Source organism: Anolis sagrei, chromosome 1, assembly GCF_037176765.1.
Source record: "Anolis sagrei isolate rAnoSag1 chromosome 1, rAnoSag1.mat, whole genome shotgun sequence".
NCBI classification, from domain to species: Eukaryota; Metazoa; Chordata; class Lepidosauria; order Squamata; family Dactyloidae; genus Anolis; species Anolis sagrei.
The window spans coordinates 96,353,894-96,371,344 of NC_090021.1; the positions used below are offsets into that span (position 1 = coordinate 96,353,894).

Genomic DNA, 17,451 nt, shown 5'->3' on the forward strand with positions numbered 1-17,451 from the left:
ACAATACAATACAGGATAAAACCAAAAGCATATAAAACAATAATTCAAACTCAAAAACAGCACCCAGTAACCTATGGTGAAAACTGTCATGAAACCAGGCCAACTATGCACAATAACAAGGGAATTAATAGTGCAAATTGTAGCGAACGAGCAAGGGCATGGGACGAAAGTGCAGTGCTGTGTCATTATAATTACTTTGCATACATCACTGTGTTGAAACTTTCACAAAGACCTCACCCAACACATTTTCCTTTCGGCTTTCATTGAGGCCTTTCAAATTTATGTATGTATGTATGTATGTATGTATGTACGTCATTTATAGCCCGCCCTTCTCAACCCGGAAGGCGACTCAGAGCGACCTTACAAATTAGGCAGCAATTTGATGCCAAAAATAAACATACAATAAATAGTTACATTAAAACCAAAATATTTAAACAATACAATTTAAAACCAGTTATTAAAATCATGCCATCCAAAATCATAATCCAAAGCTGTTCCATTTGTCAGTTCACTATTCCTTATTCTCTTGTTGTATTAAAAACTTGTTATCAGTATGTAAACATTATTCATATGTAAAAATAATTGGTACTCAAATTCAGCTTGATGGTTCAAGAACTGACCATTCTTACACATTGGTGACAGATAGATAGATAGATAGATAGATAGACAGATAAGACCCTAACACAGCAATCAGTCTCCAACGGCAAGGGATGATGCAGATGCAAAACAAATATGAAAACGTAGACATCGTGTAATTTGTGAAGGATGAAAACAAAATGAAAGATAGAGTGACTTACTCCAGTAGTTCTGTCATTTCAGAACTTGAGGGTGTTTTTCAGTTGACTTGAATAACAATCAAGATGGCTGTCTTGCTCCAGCACTTTGGCCAGCGACATCACCCAGTGTCATGTCAGAGGAGGGGCTTTCATGTAAAAACATACGCTGCTATATTTCTACAAACTGTAACTAGTCTTGGGAGTTTAATAAAGCAAACCAGAAATCTAATCTTATATATTTGGGGGTGGCTGTAACCACAGTTAATGTGGATGTGTGACTTAGAGCTTTAAAATCATTATCTCATATGAAGCCGCCTTTCAGTAATACTATAACCAGTCAGACAATGACACACCAAAAATCCAAAGGAAACAAAACACGCTCTTACTACCAGTTTTTCTATTTGAGAGCAGTGGTCTGAGGATATTGCTTTGAAAGGCAGCATTGTCTTTTGCTTGCAATGATGGTTTGGATGATAACAAAAGACAGCATTCTTCTTTTCTATGCTTCACATTGAAACCCACCACCTTTTAAGGATTTCTGGCATGTTTTGGGATTTTTGGCATGTTTCACAAGCATGTCAAGACACTAATTTTCTCCCAAATACTGTATTTACATTTAAATAAGCCTGCAAATTGATCCAAGTATGGAGCTAACACTAAGTAACATCAAAAATCCCTTTTCTAATCAGTCATTTCTTTCATTGGGACAGCTATACATTTTATATAGTGATTGTAAGATCAGGTGTGTTTTTGTTTGAATGTTCTTGAAGGCAACATTCAAAACACTTCTCAGTATATTCTGTGCTCAGTTTCCGATAGGTATGCAGTAGCACCATAAAACACTTTAAAAAAATCCCTGACAATTGTTATATTTAAGATGTTGTCACAAATACAGACCCATTCCACCTGTTTTCTGTGTGGTATTACCATATCACATTCATAAGATGCTAATTCCCAACAGCCAATGAGGTTGCGTGATGCAAATGAATGCATGTTGAGTACTTCCGTAATTAAGCAGGACTGAAAAATATTTGAAACCGCTGCACAATACTAAAATGTTTCTAATTTTGTAACAGCTCATTTTGGCTGATTTGGGATAGATAATGTATCTTTTTTATCTTATATACTAAAATTACCTCAAGGCTAGAATGTGCATATTAAGTCGCCTGCCTTTCAGCAGCAAAGAGTCCCTCACATATTGGCCTCTGCTTGATTCCATTTGTCCTTTTGACTGAGCACATGCTTTTGTGTATAGAGAGATGGTGATATTTTCTTGCTATTGCTGGATTTCCCAAGGGCAGTCTTTAATTAAGTTAAGAGGAGACCGTATTGTTTGCTTTGCAACATTTAAGTGTAAGACTCACAACCATTTTTACAGGGCTGCATGGCTTTTACGTCCAGATAATTTAAAAATATACTCTTCCAGGCACCTGAGAGAAATGCCTGCTTGCATCATGTGTTATCACATTTTGCAGGATAGATTTCATACACCAAATTGGTCAATCTTTACCTACCTCAAACACAGTCCCTGTTTAGCAAGAAAGGTGGGGTAAAAGAAAGGAGGTAGGAAATCACACCCAACTCCCCTCCAGTCCTATTCCCAGCAGCAATGGTTTTTATTTATTATCACAAAACCAGTGTTAAAAAGCAGGCAGGAAGGGGCCCTTCCACGCAGCCCTATAACTCAGAATATCAAGGCAGAAAATCCCACAATGTCTGCTTTGAACTGGGATAGCTGAGAGCCCTTCCACACAGCCCTATATCCCAGAATATCAAGGCAGAAGATCCCACAATATCCGTTTTGAACTGGGATAGCTGAGTTCCAAACTGCCATATATTCCTGTTCAAATCAGATAATGTGGGAGTTTATTCAGATGTGAGGAAGGGGCCAAGAGCACACGTTTCGGCTTCTTTATTTTTTCCCTTCCTTCCCTTTCCTGCCATTCATATATCCCATTTCATAAGGAGTTATTATTACAACACAACATTATAGCACCAACCGTACAGAAACAACAGCGGGGGAAGCCAAGGAAATCCATCCCGGAGGGGGGCACAAAAGAGGGCAAGAGCGAGGATTTCCATCTTGTGTTGCCTGAAACCATTCAAGATGGCGGCCTCTGTGACTTACATCTTAAAAACCCATAAAGGAGACCCCCGGCTCGGGAGAGAAAACGAAGCTCAAGCCGGCCACCTGCCTCGCTCCCTCTTCCCTTCCTCTGATACAGAACGAGGACCTCAGTCAAAGGGGAAATGCGGGTGCCTAACAAGGCCAGATCCGCCTCAAAGAGAAAGCTTCGCAAACAGTGTCGCTGTCCATCTCCTCTTCCTCGGGCCGGATTCCCACGTGCAAAGCGACCCTCGAGCCTCCTCTCCAGGCCCTCCTAATCCTCCAAAGTCCCCAGTCTTTCCACCCCTGGCCCTCATCCCGCCTGAGCCCCGTCCTACGCCGGGGGTTGCGCCCACCAAAGGAAGCCGGCTGCAACAAGGGGTTTCTTGGGGAGGGGAGGGGAGAGAAGAGAAGAGAGGGGTGGGGAGGAAGGCTCGTCACGCCCCCTCGTCGTCCCCCTTCGCGGAAGGGAGGGGCAGGGAGGCGGGAAAGGGCCTGCGAGGAAGAGAAGAAGAGCCACCTCCTCGCCCAGGGCTCTCTCCTGGGTCCTCTTTTCGAAGGAGGAAATGAGGCGGGGAGACCCTGCTCAGGTTTCTGAGGGCTGGCAGGAGGGAGGGAGGGAACCCAGGGCGAGCCCAGGGACCCTTCTCCTCCCCTCCTCCTCTCTTCATTGCTTTCCTTCTCCTCTTCCGCCTCCTCTTTTCCTTCCTCCCTGGGGCTTTCTAAGGCACCACTGGGTCCTCTTTTCGAAAGAGGAAATGAGGCGGGGAGACCCTGCTCAGGTTTCTGAGGGCTGGCAGGAGGGAACCCAGGGGCGAGCCCAGGGACCCTCCTCTCCCCCTTCCTTGCTCCTCTTCTCCTCCCCCTCCCTCTCCCCTCATTGCTTTCCTTCTCCTCTTCCTCCTTGCTCGCTGAGCATCCCACCAAAGCGCACCCTCCCTCCTCCTCCTGCCAACTTTTTTCTCCACACGCTCGCACACGCCCCCCCCCCCGCTCGCTCTTTCCCGGCTCTGAGCCCCGCCCCTCTCTCTCCTCTCCCCCCTCCCTTTTTTCCCTCAGGGCTCACCTCGCGCGCGCCATGGCGGGCTAGCGGGTCCGGGGTGGTTCAGCGTGACCAGCGGCGTCGTCCCTCTGTATCCAAAGCCAGGCGGCGCGAGAGAGAGGGAGGGAGGGAGGCGCAGCCTGTGCAGCCGGCGTTGCGTTTGCGCCGCCGCGGGCGCCCACCTGCTCTGCTGCGCTTTCCTTCCTTCCCTCCTTCCCGCGCCTCCCCATTGGCTGCGCCGCCGCCCCCCTCTTTCCCTCCTGGCGTCTCCCAGGAAGAGGCAAGGAAGGGGCTTCCTCCGAAGAAAGGTGGGTAATAGTATGACAGCTGGGTCCGGAAGCTCCGAGCGTTAAGGAGATGGCGCATCGCACCTTCGGGAGCGCTGTTTGCCCAAAAGAGACTTAGCTAATGTAAGCCAGGCCGGAGACAGATAATATATAGAAGGAATATAAGAGCTCTTTAATGGTGAAACCCCAATCCAAACCCTAAACCGTACCCTAACCGTTACCCCCAACCCTTAGCCTAACTGTAACCCTAACCCTAAACCAGGGTCCTCAAACTTTTTAAACAGAGGGCCAAGTCACAGTCCCTCAAACTGTTGGAGGGCCAGATTATAATTGGAAAGAGGCATGAATAAATTCCTATGCACAGTGCACATATTTTATTTGTAGTACAAAGAACACTTAAAAACAATACAATAATTAAAATGAAGAACAATTTTAACAAATATAAACTTATTAGCATTTCAATCGGAATTGTGGGCCTGCTTTTGGCTGATGAGATAGGGTTGTTGTTGTTGTTGTGTGCTTTCAAGTCATTTCAGACTTAGGTTGACCCTGAGCGAGGGCCAGGTAAATGACCTTAGAGGGCCATATGTGGCCCTCGGGCCTTAGTTTGGGGAGCCCTGCCCTAAACCTTGTCCTAACCCTTACCCTAAGTGTCCCCTCTTTTTTATCCTTCCTTCTCTCCCGCTCTCACTCCCCACCTCTCTTTCCTTATTCACAGCTGCCTTTGTGGCATCTCCTTAACACTCAGGGCTTCCAGGCCCAGCTATCATACTATTACCCCTAGCTATCATACTATCACCTAAATCTCTCTTCACTGCTCCTCAGGTGGCCAAAAGGAGCACCTTTCGGTGATAGTATGATAGCTGGGTCCAGAAGTTCCCAGTGTTACAACTGTGGTTGTGAATAAGGGAAGAGGAGAGCAGCACACTGAGGGCGGGAATATATTTCAATTTGGTGGAAGGATAGAAAGGAGGGGAGGGTAAGGGTTAGGGTTTGGGGTAGGGTAAGGGTTAGGATTAGGGTTACAGTTAGGCTTAGGGGTTAGGTTTAGGGTAAAGTTTAGGGTTTGGGTTAGGATTAGGGTTTGGGTTAGGTTAGGAATAAGGTTAGAATTAGGTTTAGGGGTTAGGTTTAGGGTTAGGATTAGGGTTAAGGTAAGGTTTAGGGTCCTTACCCTACTTCAGTCCATACCAGTCCATACTTCAGGAAATAAAGCCCAACTGCTCATTGGAGGGAAGGATATTATAGGCAAAGATGAAGTATTTTGGCGAAATAATGAGAAGAGAGGAAAGCTTAGAGAAGACAATTATGCTGGGGGAAAAGGAAGGAAAAAGGAAGAGGGGCTGACTAAGGGCAAGATGGATGGATGGCATCCTTGAAGTGACTGACTTGAACTTGAAGGAGCTGGGGGTGGTGACGGCCAACAAGGATCTCTGGCGTGGGCTGGTCCATGAGGTCACGAAGAGTCAGAAGTGACTGAACGAATGAACAACAACAAGGTTTAGGGTAAGGCTTAGGGTCTGGGCAAGGCTTAGGATTTTACCATTAAAGAATTCTTACATTTATTTATTTATTTATTTGGGGTTCTTTTACCCCGCCCTTCTCACCCCGAAGGGGACTCAGGGCGGCTTACAAAAGCAAAGGCACAATTTGATGCCTGCATCATAAAAACAATCAAACACAGAATTACATCAATACACAGTTAACAACAAATATACATTATAACCATAAATCAATAAAATCAATAAAACCAAATACAAACCCAATTTCTCCTCTTACATGGTCAGCGTTCGCTACTCATAGATCTAGTTTTACGTTCTATAATATCTGTTCTGTTCTGTGTTGCACAAACAGGCCTTCTGGATCCAGTTTTCATACTGTTACCGAGTTCTTTAATGGTAAAACCCTAAGGCTAACTCTAATGCAAACCCTAACCCTAAAGCTTACCATAACCTTACCCTAAACTTTACCCTAACCCTAAACCTTACCTTAATTCTTATCTTAACCCTCCCCTCCTTTCTATCCTTCTGCCCTCATGTGGTCCCTTATTCACAAGCGTTGTTATGGAATGCGCTTAACGCTCGGAGCTTCCGGACCCAGCTATCATACTATCACCCAAGCGGCTGAGGGAGGAAAGGAAAGGGCCTGAGGCTGTTAGGAACAAGACCGGGCTGTGGCACAGTGAGTTAGTAGCCAACTGCATTAAATCACTACTGACCGAGAGGTCATGAGTTCAAAGTCAGTCCAGGTCGGAGTAAGCACCTAACCATTAATAGTCTAGCTTGCTGTTGACCTATGCAGAAAGACAGCTGCATCTGTCAAGTAGGAAATTTGGTTAATATTTTATGCAGGAGGCTAATTTAATTAATTTACAACACCATAAAACCTTCCAGCAGTGTGCGTAAGAATGAGGAAGTACTCCATCAAAGATCCCGGTGTCACAAGTGGACGGTGAAGCGACAGTTCCCCCTGTGGCCAGAATCAAGCATACCCTCATGAAGCCAGAAAAGCTGGAATGTTAAATTGCCTCTGTGTCTGTCTATATATGTTGTATGTCTATGGCATTGAATGTTTGCCATATATATGTGCACTGTAATCCGCCCTGAGTCCCTTGTGGGGTGAGAAGGGTGGAATATAAATACTGCAAATAAATAAATAATAGGAACTGTGGGAGTTGAAGTCCAAAACACCTGGAGGGAGGGCCTAACTTTGCCCAGGCCTGTTGTAGATACACCCATGGAGACTCTCTGGCTTGCATCCGAAAAGGACATCTGATGCTTTACACTTCTTTGAGCCCTGCGGGTGCGAGTGTGTGTGTGCACACCCACCCATTTGTGTGTATATGCACACACATACACATCAGCTCACCCACCTTGTGTGTTTGTGTGAGTGTATTAAAGGGTGAATGTTGGTGTGCACGCGCGCGCGCACACACACATATATATGAGAAAGTGTTGGTTTCTAATATATGTAATTTCTTTATGCTTGTGGGTAAATAATATTTCTTGCTGTTTCTTTGCCAGTGTTGATGTAGAGATTGTCTGGTTTGCCTACTCTGGAACATGCAACATATAATTGTCCTTCTTTAGGGGTTCCTTTCAAATCTATGGTACTATATCTGTCATATACTGTAAATATATGTGTGTGTGAATCATATTTATCTATGGCTGGATGGCTCTTTGTCAGGAGGGCTTTGATGATATTTTCTTGCCCTGGTGAAGGGAGTTGGACTGGATGGCCTTAAGACAGCATTTCTCAACCCAGGAGCTGAGACCCTTGGGAGGGGTCGCAAGGGGATGTCAGAAGGGTCACCAAAGCCCACCAAAAAACACAGTATTTTCTGTTGTTCATGGGGATTCTGTGTGGGAAGTTTGACCATATTCTATCATTGGTGGGGTTCGGAATGCTCTTTGATTGTAGGTAAGCTATAAATCCCAGGCCCATCCACAGAGCTGAATAAAATCCCACATTATCTGCTTTTAACCGAGATATATGGCAGTGTGGACTCAGATATTCCAGTTCAAAGCAAATATTGTGGGTTATTCTGCCTTGATAGTCTTGGTTTATGGCTGTGTGGAAGGGCCCACAGTAACTACAACTCCTGGATTTCAAGGTCTATTTTCCTCAAACTCTATCTGTGTTCATATTTGAGCATATGGAGTATTCACGGCAAGTTTGAACCTTCATTGTTTGAGTCTACAGTTCTCTCTGGATGTAGGTGAACTACAACTCCAAAACTCAAGGTCAATGCACACCAAACCCTCCTAGTGTTATCTGTCGGTCATGGGAGTCCAGTGTGCCAAGTTTGGTTCAATTCCATTGTTGGTGGCATTCAGAATGCTCAATTGTAGGTTAACTATAAATCTCAGCAACTACAACTCCCAAATGACAAAATCATTTTTTTAAGTGATGGTCACTCCTTGGTGTCTTGTGGCCAAATTTGGCAATGATTGTTTTGATGTCACTCAAAACAAACAGAACATGCATATATACATACATATATATATACAGTTTTTCCTTTGAGTACATAAGTACAGCTGCTGCTTCAGTCCTATAGATCTTTGTTTAGAACTAAGTCAATTGAACTTACTCACATACCAGATAAGATTACATACTCACATACCAAATAAGATTACAATATGCCTGCCTTTTCCTAGACATGCCTTCTTTTTTCAAAGCTTTCCTATACCCCCACCTGTGAAACTTGGAAGCAAGTAGCCATTTTGAATCAAATTATTCTGAACATATGTGAGAAATGAAGCTCTTTAAACAGGATACCCTATCATTAGGCATGGCCAAAAGTATAGCTTGTGAATTCAATGTCTAGAAACAGTTTATTTATTTCATATAAAAAGCATTGCATAAATTAGCATAAAACTGATAAAAGTAGATGGAGCGCGGGCAGCTAAATATCTTTTGACCAAAAACGGGCAACAGCAATGGCAATTTTTTGTAGCCTCCAACAATTCTTCCTCTGTACATGAGGCAGGACATAGTGGACAAGCATACAGATGCGGAGTTGTCTGTTCTGCTCCACAGTCACACAAGGTGTGGGATTCTTTTAGGTAATGCCATTTTGCCAGGTTGTATTTTGACACTTCTGAGTCTGTTCAAGGACTTCCAAGTTGCCCATTCTTAGTTTGCCCCTGAAGGAAGACCCTTGTGGGCGGCCATCCAGTTGGAATTTCCTGATTTAGCTGCCCAGTGGGATACCCTTGCTGTTACTGGGGGGACGCCAAGAGGAGTGGTAGTTATCATAAAGCTTTTCCTTGATTTGAGTCTACTGGGAGGAGGCTGGAAGCCATGTAGTGGGTGGCTTTCACAGTGTTTGACCTTATTTCTCTCACATTTAGAAGCAACTTCCCGTCGCACACCGGGGGGGGGGGGGGGAATGCCAGCTAGCTTGTAGAGTTTATCAACAGGTGTAGGTTTAAGACATCCTATGATTATTCTGCATGATTTAAATTGGAGGTGTGTCTAGAAACATTGATGTGATTCAAAGGGGGGAAAGCAGAATAGTGGTAACAGTGGCTCTTTTGAAGAAGGAGCTTTTGTATAATATAGAGACATTTCCAGAATACCTGTTTATCTCTTCTCAAGACTCTCTTCTGTCTCTTTCAGCATGCACAGGACCCCCTTGAGAGCTTTTCTGTCTGCCACTTTACCTTGAGTAGTCAATGAGCAGGTGTTTGGGATGGATCTTTCATCCAAGGCTGTATTTGGATACTGCTGGAGTAATAAGATCAATTGTTGGAGTTATTAAATATCACTAAAGGATTCATTAAAATTATTGTTATTTAAAAACTATAAAGATTGGGGATATTGTTGTTGTGTGCCTTCAAGTCATTCCCGATTTGAACCAATCACAGGGTTTAATGCAGTTGAGAGATTGACTTTCCCAAAGTCACCCAGTGGGTCAAGTGAGAATTCAGACCCTTCAGAGACACGGCCCAAACCGTTATACCACATTGGCTCACTGGTAAGATGTCTAGTAGCAATAACCACAACTTATATACTAGGGGTATTTGAGGTGAGAGAAATTGAGATTACTAGTTTGAAGTAGTCATTCAGTGAATGTGCCTTCTTTTGTTTTTGCTTTCCAAAATATGGTTACCGTAAGCCTTACTCATTATTGTTAAGGAAGGAAGGCTATTTGATTTCAGTGAGGATTACTAAGTGGGCACAGGACCCTTGCCGGACACATCTGACTGGCCATGAAAAACAGGATGTTTTGACTAAGCAGGCCATTGTTCTCATCTTGTTGGCCTCTTTTTACATTTTTTCTGATTGCAAATTGGCCTGCAAATTGACACTGCAGGAATACATAAGGGCCTGAGTCATCCCTCTAATTAAAAAGAAAATAGAAGTGGCGGATCTCTTTATGATTCCAGTGTCATAGTTACCATGATGAATATTAAAGAAAGCAAGTGCCCATGACTGCATGAGTATATGAAGCATATGCCGAATGTGGGCATTTGTTTTCTCTATCCACTGACCTCGACCAATATGTCCAGGCTATTAGGCAAACAAAGCTGACCTGATATATTTTGCTGCCTGAGGTGGAACAGCCCAAGTTTCTCCTGTCACCCAAGTCAAAAGTGCATAGCACTCTGAAGTCGCCCTCTGAATGCCTTCTACCACAGAGTTACACCTCTTCCCATCAAAACACATAGGGTGGTACTTTTCATTTCCTTCTGTCAGACAGATAAAGATTTTTTTTATTTCAACAAGCAATTTATGACTAAGTAGTTGTGGGGAAAAGTCATTATGATGTGTATGTGCTCCATTTCCCAAAATTGTCCATATGTTTTTATATGATTCATGTTGTTTAAAAGTATTTGCATTTTAATATGGTACTTACTGCTAATTTTAATATAGGGCTATCTTCAGGACCTCTGAGGCAGAGCTTAGAGAAGTTACCTTTGGGGAAAACAATTCCCAGAAACACCCTGTGAACATGGGTGTAATTCTGCATGGGGTACCATTTATGGAATGTGGGGAAGGATGACCTACATTTTTCCTTGAGCAAGAATACTTATATTGAAACACAGAAAGTAGCTCACAACAGATGTTTTTGGCATATATTGCCTTTTGATGTGCAATTTCCATCTTGATACAGGCATAATATCTTACTCCTTCTGTACTGAAAGTGTCCCTCCACTTTTCCAAAATGTAGGCAATACTTCCTGCTCAACACATATCCCCCCCCCCCCCCCCCGAGCATTTTAATTAAGAGGCTACACTGGAACTGGGAAAGAACAATGCTTTAGACAAAGAATAGGCAAAGCTGCTGCTGTTTTGTGCCCTCAAGCTGTTTCTGATTTATGTGACCCTAGGGCATCACAGGGTGTTCCCTGGAAGACTCATTCAAAGCAGGATTGTCATTGCCTTCCCTAGAGGCTGAAAGAGTGTGACTTGTCTAAAGTCACCTAGCAGATTTCATGGCTGACTAGGGATTCAAACTGGTGACTAGCCACATATTCAAATCACTACATTATGCTGCCTAAATGTGCAGTTCTCCACATGTTGGACTTCTGCTCCCATCAGATCTAGCCAATGTTGAGTAAAGCTGGGTGATGTAGTTGACCAGCACTTGGAGAACCACACTTCACTCACCCTGCCATAGGCAATGCAGGAAAACACACTACCATTCAGCCTTTCTATTATATGTGAGAAGATAACTTGCTTATGCATTAAGCTGGCTATGAGTAAACTTTTATTATAAGACTAGCTGTGCCCTGCCACGCGTTGCTGTGGCCTATAGTAAAACTTATCAAAGTTGAGGTAGATATCTGGACTATTATGAAAGAGAGGTCCCTACCTATTCCTTTCCCCTTTTCCTCCCCCTTTCTCTCCTTTCTTCCTTCTCTACCTCTTTCTTTCTTTCACTACTTGGTTTCATCCTTCTCTCTTTCCTTCATTCCCTCCCCCTTTCTTCCTTTGCCTTTCTTCCCTCCCTATTTGCTTCCTTCTTTCACTTTTTATTTCCTTTTATTTTACCACCATCATAACAATAACAATAATGCAATGCATTGCCTCTGGGACCTGACACCTCTCCCATTCCTCCAGGGACTCATAGGAACAATAGCATAATAATAATAATAATAATAATAATAATAATAATAGAAATAACAACCTTTACCCGCCACGTGTTGCTGTGGCCAATCTTCCCTCTTTCTCTCCTTCTTTCCCTCCTTCCTTCCTTCCCTCCCATCTTTCCTTCTCCTCTTCTTTCTCTATCTCTTTCCTTCCTTCCCCCTTTTTCTTTCTTTTCTGCTGTCTCTCTTTTCTTTCCTTCCATCTTTCCTTTTCTTTCCTTTTCTTCTTCCTTCTTTCTCTAACTTTCCTTCCTTCCCCCTTTTTCTTTACCTCCCTTTCTCTTTCTTCCTTCTTTCCTTCCTTCCTGTCTTTCCTAGATTTTGACAGGGCGGGAAGGGGCGGGGTGGGGTTTGGAGGTGGCGTGAAGTAAAAGGAGGTAAGATTGGGGTGGGGGAGTGATGGAGCGTGGGGTTGCGTGTGTGTGTGCGGCGGCGGGGGGAGTGATGGAGCGTGGGGTTGTGTGTGTGTGTGCGGCGGCGGGGGGAGTGGGGTTGCGTGTGTGCGTGCGGCGGCGGGGGGAGTGATGGAGCGTGGGGTTGCGTGTGTGTGTGCGGCGGCGGGGGAGTGGGGTTGCGTGTGTGCGTGCGGCAGCGGGGGGAGTGATGGAGCGTGGGGTTGCGTGTGTGTGTGCGGCGGCGGGGGGAGTGATGGAGTGTGGGGTTGTGTGTGTATGTGCGGCAGGGGTGTGTGTGTGTGCGGGAAGCGGCGCGGCTTGGAGTGGGCATGGTTTCCGCAGAGGGAACGTTGGCCGGAAGGGCATGTGCGCGCGCCAGGGAACTTGCGGCTGGGCGCCAATGCGCATGCTCAGTTGTTTTGCCGTTTTGTGAGTGTGTTGTTGTGTTGTTTTTCATTTTGAGTAGATACGTTTGTACCTTGTGGGTTGTGTTATGGGCATGGAAATTTTGGTTAAGTTTCGTTGGGGTTTTTTTGAGGTTTTTTTTTGCCGTTTTGAGTGTGTTGTTGTGTTGTTTTTCATTTTGAGTAATATGTTTGTACCTTGTGGGTTTTGTTATGAGCATGGGAATTTTGGTTAAGTTTCGTTGGTTTTTTTAGAGTTTTATCCTTTTGCCGTTTTGTGAGTGTGTTGTTGTGTTGTTTTTCATTTTGAGTAGATATGTTTGTACCTTGTGGGTTGTGTTATGGGCATGGGAATTTTGGTTAAGTTTCGTTGGGGGGTTTTTGAGTTTTGTTTTTTTGCCATTTTGAGTGTGTTGTGTTGTTTTTCATTTTGAGTAGATATGTTTGTACCTTGTGGGTTGTGTTATGAGCATGGGAATTTTGGTTAAGTTTCGTTGGGGTTTTTTTGAGTTTTATTCTTTTGCCGTTTTGTGAGTGTGTTGTTGTGTTGTTTTTCATTTTGAGTAGATATGTTTGTACCTTGTGGGTTGTGTTATGGGCATGGGAATTTTGGTTAAGTTTCGTTGGGGGGTTTTTGAGTTTTGTTTTTTTGCCATTTTGAGTGTGTTGTTGTGTTGTTTTTCATTTTGAGTAGATATGTTTGTACCTTGTGGGTTGTGTTATGGGCATGGGAATTTTGGTTAAGTTTCGTTGGGGTTTTTTTGAGTTTTATTCTTTTGCCATTTTGTGAGTGTGTTGTTGTGTTGTTTTTCATTTTGAGTAGATATGTTTGTACCTTGTGGGTTGTGTTATGGGCATGGGGATTTTGGTTAAGTTTTGTTGGGGGATTTTTGAGTTTTGTTGTTTTGCCGTTTTGTGAGTGTGTTGTTGTGTTGTTTTTCATTTTGAGTAGATATGTTTGTACCTTGTGGGTTGTGTTATGGGCATGGGAATTTTGGTTAAGTTTCGTTGGGGGGGTTTTGAGTTTTGTTTCCTCGTTGGATGCCCCTAACAAATTTATATATATAGATAATGGCATTCAGAGGTCATTAACAAAATCTTTAAAATTCAGGTTGTAAAATCTCTCATTTACATAAATGTTATGGGGGAATATTTAAAAGTCTAAACATTATGTTACTCAATATTACTGGTATTTAGAGTATGTTTGGTTTTTTAAAATGATTATGTGTAGCAAAAATATTAGCTCACTAAAAAAAATTATGTTGCTTTACTCTGTTGTGTATATCATTTTATTACATTTCTTTATCATTCCTGTGGTCTTATTATATATTTAAGCTGTTGAATGCAAACAGCTTTTGTAGCTTGGGTCAAGAGAAGTGACTTGCCTAGAGGAACTTCCTGTTTAGAAATGGCTACATTGTTTGTTGGCAAGGGAAATGCATTTCAGAGCACTTAGTAATTAAGATGGGAAGCGATTATTCGATTATTCGAGGGAGAAGAGACAGAAGGTGCCTTCTTAGGAGTCTGTGGGTGGCACACCAATGTGGGTCAATAAATTATCTTTATTTTTCGTCTTAGTTATCTGCTACAGTCATATTCATCACAGCAAAATTATTGCCACCATTTAAGTCAGCATTTCTGATCTCTCAAGAGGACCTTGCAAGGAAAACACAGATACCTTTCTTACATCCAAGTTGGCTAAAATACAACTCTCAGAAACAGCCTGAATATAGAAAGGATAGTTGTTAGTTAATCTCTGAACTAATATATGAAAGGGAAAGCTTTGCCAAATATTGTATGATGCCAAAGAAAAAAGGCAAACTTAATTTTGTTTTTTAAAATCCAAGGTAATCCAGTGGGTTTTCATAGCTGAGCAAGGATTCAAACCCTGGTTTCCAGAATAATAGTCCAGCGCTCTACATCATGTTGGTTGATATATCTAGGCCAAATCTAATCTAGATAAACAGTCAATGGCTGATGGAAGAGGACTACGATTGAATTTAGTTTCAAAGTTTTGGATCTGAAGTTGATCGAGGTTTTTAAAGAATGAGCATGAGATGAATTTGTTAAGCTGTACTTGTGTTCAAGACTATGTTGTTTCAGAATGCAATAATTTGAATTCAGAAATATCAACATTTCAAAGAAGATAGTGATAATGAAAAGAATTGTACTCTGAAATAATTTAATATTGTATTTAAAAATAATCCTAACAGTACTTTAAAATATTTGTGTGGGAAATGGAAAAGTTACAAATCAGCTTACATTCTTTGCCTTAAGCAGAAGAATCAGACTTATCACAGTCCTTTAAAAAATGGTTCTGTGGGAGAGGGAAAAGTTACAAATCAGCTTACATTCTTTGCCCCAAGCAAAAAATAACTCTGTCAAAAAGAGTACAATAATCTTGTTTTCATTCATTGATTTAGTGAAACCACATTCCTGGTTCACATTGGTCTTTTCCATATCAAATATTGGCAGTGTCAGTTATGACCCTTGTTTAAGCTAATACTTTCATGTCACCCCATATTAAATTGAAGTTGCAGAAGAGTAAAAGAAGAGTATCATTTCTCATGGCCCACTTTCATGAATGCCATGTCCTCATTTGAACATGGATTTCTTCATTGATAACAATAACATCTCGTTGCTGTCTAAAGGCATCAGCCTCAACTGCCATGACCTCGAACTGCCAAAGCATTTGCTTCCGTTGTTAATTAATTCATTGCACTCCTAAGACTGAAGGAAAATGATTTGATTATTTCTAAAAGAGTCATTCTTTGATTTGTGTAAAAAAGGGAATTGCAGCATTGGGAAGGATGTTAAGAAAACAAAGCCCTAAAAACATGACACAGAATTCATGTGCAATCTTTTAAAATGGTGTATTACTTTGATCCTTGTTAGAAGTCCAACAAAAGTCATTAATGAGAGTAACTTCACTTAAATGACATATTGAAGACATGACATGGTTTGGGTAAAAAAAGAGTGTAAATATAATTAGCAAGTTGGCGTGTTTATGAAAGTCATTTTCTAAAACATTTCTACTCTTACAACACATAATGGCAATTTGATCTTGAAACCTTTTATCAAACCACATGTTCTTATGGTAATGTTGAATGGTAATGCTCCTAAAAATGTTTCAAATTTACAGCCAGATATCAATATAAATAAATAATGTGTGTGCTTCATTAGATAGGTGTTTCAGGAAGATTGATGGTGTCCATTATGGAAAAGGTCTGCAAACTCATGAGAACTTTCTCACAATGATCATTTCCCACAACTCAAATCCATGTCTTATATGTTATGAAGGTGAAAAATGGCATTCTTAACCACCACCCCCCCACCTTTTTGGTACTCTGTTACAGTAGTGGGGTTAAGAGTGACTGATCTACATGTTTTGAAAACCAAGAAACATTGTCCATGAGAACAATTAGGCAAAAAAAAATTATTGAAAAGCTACAGATATAGAAAATATCTAGCATTCATCTGATATCATTTGTTAAGCTATACCAGAAGAGAAATATTAAGAGTAAGTGAATGTTCTGTTAGTTTGGTGTTACATGAAGATAAAATTGTGAAAATATCCCAGTCAGCATATGGGAATTCAGTGAAGGGGAACATGGGTGGTTTGTTCAAAGTGTTTGGCTACATCTCCAGGATTTATGAGCTAGCTTGGTCTTATGTCAGATATTTCTTTCTATTTAGCTTTGCTGACAGTGGATATTAGATAAGTAAGTTTGAGAAAAATTGAGACAATCAGACTTAATTACTAGAGTAGACATGTTTTGCACCAGATCAAATATTTTCTAATATTGTGATCTTCTATAGAAAGCTCCATGGCAGAAAGCTCTAGTAAAAACTATTGAAAACAGGATTGTAGTATTGGTGACTAATATATGTTAGATGTGCAAAGTATATTATCTGCTATTGAAATGTGCATCATTGTTGATGGTGGGCCATTTTGGATTCTAACTTGGGTGCCTATCAAATAAACATGTATTTTCAAGTACATTCTAAAACAAATGATACATTTTGATGAAATTATAAAATAATTACTTAAATAGTATTAGATTGAATTTCTACCAGTCGGCCAGTATGTTTTACCAACAGTACAAAACAAAAACAATACTGCATTTCCTTAGAAACTTTTAAATAGGGTTGGGATGGGTTGTGGAGGAGAGATGCATCCGTACTGTTTATCCACCCAGTCTTGAATAAATAGCATCCTCCTTAGGCTGAAGTGAAGAAAAATAATTTTGGTTCTTTATATCTCACACCATTTAGAAACTCTTTTATGACATTATTCAACCATAACTGAAACCTAATAAGGAGAGACAAGTCTCAGATAATGATGGAGAGGCATCTTGTTGTTGAAAGAAGCAAGAGCTAGGAACGTTGGAGTGACAGTTATAGGGACACAGCTGCCAGGCCATAGAAAAGGAGGCTTCTCTTTTTTCCCTTTGTGTAAGTAGTCATTAGGCCATGAAGTAGGAAACAGCAAACCTAAGTAGATAAAGGATTAATTATCACTTTAATTATCTCTGAGATCAAAAGGAGCCCATTGAAGAGATGTGAACTCCATTTGAGGTCTGAGATTAGCACATTTCCCTCTTCCCCGATTCTAATTCATTTCCTGAGGGTTGATGGCTAAAAAAAGTTGAAATGATATACCTCACAGGACCCATGCCTATTGAAGGCTGCTTGTCTGTTAACACAGACTAGGGCCAAGATAGTGGAAACTGCTAATCCAACATATCTTCTTTCCCAGTTTGTTTTCTTTCATTAAATGCTTAAGAAATCTCTTTAAGAAGCCAACTCTTTAAGAGATGGCTTTTTGTAATATGACAGTTA

General features: G+C 41.7%; 1 protein-coding gene across 2 annotated transcripts in view; it reads right to left on the minus strand.

The window, feature by feature from the left end:
• The window catches only part of LIN28B (lin-28 homolog B), a 121,224-nt gene extending 117,140 nt beyond the window's left edge, over positions 1 to 4,084 (minus strand). Inside the window, exon 1 of one of the 2 annotated variants that reach the window (XM_060753095.2) lies at positions 3,950 to 4,084. The gene's annotated coding sequence lies outside the window, so the exon portion shown is untranslated. Of the gene's footprint in view, positions 1 to 797; positions 1,227 to 3,949 lie in introns of those variants that run through there. The other variant, XM_060753096.2, reaches the window with a different exon arrangement.
• Between the last annotated feature and the right edge of the window lie 13,367 nt (positions 4,085 to 17,451).